The sequence below is a fragment of the Heptranchias perlo genome, chromosome 1, assembly GCF_035084215.1.
Source record: "Heptranchias perlo isolate sHepPer1 chromosome 1, sHepPer1.hap1, whole genome shotgun sequence".
In the NCBI taxonomy this organism is placed as follows: domain Eukaryota; kingdom Metazoa; phylum Chordata; class Chondrichthyes; order Hexanchiformes; family Hexanchidae; genus Heptranchias; species Heptranchias perlo.
In genome coordinates, this window is record NC_090325.1 from 182,026,739 (window position 1) to 182,030,954 (window position 4,216).

Consider the following 4,216-nt stretch of genomic DNA (forward strand, 5'->3'; position numbering starts at 1 on the left):
GTGTTTTAATTTTGTGCAATGTTTTTTATGTAATTTATTTTGTTTCTTTTGCCTGACCCGGCTCTTCACCAGGTGTGAATCAGAAGCCATGGGAAAGCCACCCAGGCAAATTAAAAATCATTCTAACAATGTAATCTGTCACTAGTAGAATGCCTTGAGTTACATTTGGCTCTTTAACTATCGTCCCGCTGGCTTTAATTGCCAGCGGGACTTCTGGATTCGGGATGCCCGCGCACATGCAGGTGCGTCCGTGGGGAACTCGGACATCGGCGGGTTGGAGCCAGGCTCCGAACACGAACGGGACTTCCCCCATTTTCGGAGCCCTGACGCACCCTCAATTTCGCGGGAAAATCAAGCCCACTATGTTTATCCCATCCAATATTTCACACCGCTCCTCCTTAACTACAGTCTCTGCATCGCCCCCTCTTTTGTGAAGACAGATGCAAAGTATTCATTAAGAACTATACCCACATCTTCTGCCTCCACACAAAGGTTGCCTTTTTGGTCTCTAATAGGCCCTTCTTTCCTTAGTTAACCTTTTGCTCTTTATGTATTTATAAAACATTTTTGGGTTTTCCTTAACTTTATTTGCCAGTATTTTTTCATGCCCTCTCTTTGCTTTCCTAATTTCCCTTTTAATTTCACCCCTGCACTTTCTATACTCCTCTAGGCTTTATGCAGTATTGAGCTCTGTGTCTGACTTACATACCTCAGTCTGGATCTGAACCTGGGTCCCTAGGCCCCTGTCCAACGAACAACACCATCCAATCCCTTGTAGTGTACCATTGAAAATATTCATCAATTAAATAGTTGGTGGGCCTTAGAGATATTATAAAATGTATAGGGCTAGAAATTGGGCTGTACAGCACCCATATTTCAGGCGCTACGCAGCTTCCTAAGGTTCCAGAATGCGCGTGCACGCTTCTAGCGTGACGTGTGCTGGACGCCATTTTGGTAAAGGCACTTGCACGCGCGCAGATAACGAATGCTGGCATCATGTAAAGTAGGGAGAATATGCATGAGATCAGTGTGCAAAGCTGATTTTAAAGGGATAAACAACATTTTGGCATGTAACGCTCCAGCCAATGAACTTTCTTAACCACGCACAGCCGAACATGTCTTTGACGGCCTGGAGTACCCCCCACCAGCGCTATTTAAAGGGACCATGCAGATGTGGCAGGTTAGTGGCTGGATTACTACTTCTGGCTGCTGGTACAATTGGACGTGTTTGTTAAAGCTTGCTGTACTTGGATAGAGTTGCTATAGTACATCAAGAGTGGTTTGGCAGGTCCTAAGATCCCAAAATGGCGTCTGGAATGTGCGCGAATGCTTCTAGCGTGACGTGTGAAAAATGGGCGCTACACAGCCCAATTTCTAGCCCTATACATTACTGTTGGTGTAATTTACAACAGTGTGCTGAGCAAGATTCCTGGCAACCACAGAATGCCAGGGTTCCCGCTGGGCATAGAACACAACTGGGAACATGCACTGGGAATGACAGGCCACGCAGAGCAGGTCTTGCTGCGAGGAGAGGGAGGAGGAGGCGCAGGACACTGAGCAGGAGGCCATATCCCATGAGGGCCTTCAGGGAACAATACTCTCTCCTCAACATGAGCGAAGATCAGTGCATCCGGCGGCTGCGGTTCACCAAAGAGGTTGTGACAGAGATACGTCAACTGCTGCAGCCACAACTGCAGCCTCAAAGCAGGGCAAGGACAGCATTGCCTGTGGCTGTCAAGGTAACCGTGGCAATGAACTTTTACGGCTCTGGATCCTTTCAGGCCTTTGCTGGCGACATGTGCAACATCTCGCAGTTTACAGTGCACTGCTGCATAAGGGAGGTCATGGAGGCTCTGTACGAGCTGCGCAACTGGTTCATCGCATTCCCTCTTGACAGAGAGAAGTAGAACGAGCGAACGAGGGTTTGCTTGCATTGCTGGCTTCCCCATGGTGCAGGGTGCCATTGACTGCACACATATTGTCATGCATGCCCCACATCTCAACTCGGCCACCTTTATGAACAGAAAAGCGTTCCACTCCCTCAGTGTGCAGCTGGTGTGCGACCACACACAGCGCATCATGCAGGTCAATGCCCACTACCCTGGCAGCAGTCACAACTTCGTTATACGGCAGTCCAACATCCCAACTATCTTTGTATCGGCTCGGCAAGCCAAAGGCTGGCTATTGCGTGACAAGGGCTAACCCCTCATGAGGTGGGTCACGACTCCGGTCAGGCACGCACACATACGTGCAGAACAGGCATACAACGAGAGCCATGTGGCCACACAGAACGTCGTCGAGCACACTGTAGGCCTCCAATAGCAGTGCTTCAGCTGCCTGGACCGTTCCGGTGGAGCCCTGCAGTACTCCGCTGAGCAGGTGTCCAGACTCGTCATGGTTTGCTGCGTGCTGCACAACCTCGCCCTTATGAGGGAACAGCCCTTGCCTCCGCCAAGACCCTGAGCCAGAGGCGGAGGAGGAGGAGGAGGAGCAGGAAGAGGCTGAGGAGGAGGAGGAGGAAGTGGAGGAAGACGCAAGGAGGCAACAAGGTTCACAGGCCGTGTCTGCCAGGGCTCTGCGTACTGACCTTATTCGTGAGTGATATCACTAACTTCAACGACACCTCCCAAGTCAACCAGTCCTACACTCCTCACCTTTCCTCTCCCACATGGCCATCACATCACCCTCCTTATGATTACACATTGCTTCTTCTCGCAGCTCATCGCATAAATAAAAGCCACCACCAACTACGACTTCAATGTGGCTGGAGCATGGGTGGTGGGAGGCTGCGGACCTTCAATTGAGGAGCGTGCAGATGGCCTTGGAGGACAACCTCGAGCAGCTCTGGGGCGGGAGGGCCCGGCTTCATACTGCACCATCTCTGCCTGAGCTGCAGCAGTCTGGCCTGGCTGGCTGGCAAGGGCACTGGCGAATGGGAGCAGGAATGCTGTCATCCAGAGAGAGGACAGTAGGTTCGACTGCTATGGCGCCACTGCCACTCTCCCGGGGTGGCGCCTCAGCAATCCTGGTGATCAGCTGGAGAACAGATTGCTGGACTGCTGTGACGTCCTGGAAGCACAGTGTTGACTAGAGCCACGATAGCAGCAATCTGAGCTTCCAAAGCAGCAGGCTGAGCTTCAACTGAAGCATGCAGACCTTAGATCACATCGGTCTGTGCTGCAACGGAAGCCACGACATTGGTCATCAGATGTTATATCATGGTGGGTTCCACAGGTGTGCTGATGGAGGTGACCACCCTTTCCATATGGGTAAAGAAGTGCTTCAGGCTCTGCGCAAAGCCCTGTGCCAAGTTCAAGGTAGACTCCTCCATGCCCCTTGACATTGTGCATAGGCTTTCTGGCAGGCTTTCCAGTGCACCAAGCATTTGGTAGTGTACGCCCATCAGCCTTCTTCTGTAGCCTGGCCCATCAAAGTCACCATCCAACACCTCAGCAGCAGAACCATTATGTGACCCCGCCCTCCGGAGAGCTGGCACCTGTGCTATCTGTTCCCCCTGCCCTATCTCTGCACACTTGTGCTCGGTGTCTCACCACGTGAAGATCCCTCCTCTAATCTTGCCTTTACAGCACGTGCAGTGTCAGTATCTGAGCTGGTGGATGTGAGTGTCAGATCAAGTGACGGCATGACCTCGTTATCGGTGTTCACCTCCTCCTGCATCTTGGACGGTATCCGCTCCAGTTCCTGGGCACCTGCAATGACAAAAGGAGAAGGGTTGAGCTGTGGAGTGGGGATAGGAGTATGTAAGACGTGCGTGCTGACACCATCTGCAACACATGCGTCAGAAAAGATTGTGGGATGAGGGAGATGTGGGGATCGAGATGGAGGATTAGGAATAGAGAAACCCCCTTTGTCGGGATCTCCAGCGCCACGGCCACAGCGATGTCCAGCCCAATGATGCGTAGCACGGTCTGCTCCAAGGGGGAGAGGACGTGTAGGCATGCCTGTCCTCCCTCAGGTCCTTCGGTCTGCCAGCTGATATGCGTCACCTTCTCCTGCAAGACAAAGGGAAGTGTGTCATTGAGTGGCCTGCAATATGTTTGGGTGATGTGCCTGTCATGGTCAAACAGCTGCCAGTATGTGTGACCTGTGAGTGGTGGGTTGCAAGTGTGGTACTATGTGAGGGTGAGATGCAGCATAGAAAGTGCAGCATTGCTTACGGATGGGCAGCGTTTGTTGGTGGGTAGGTGAGGAGTGG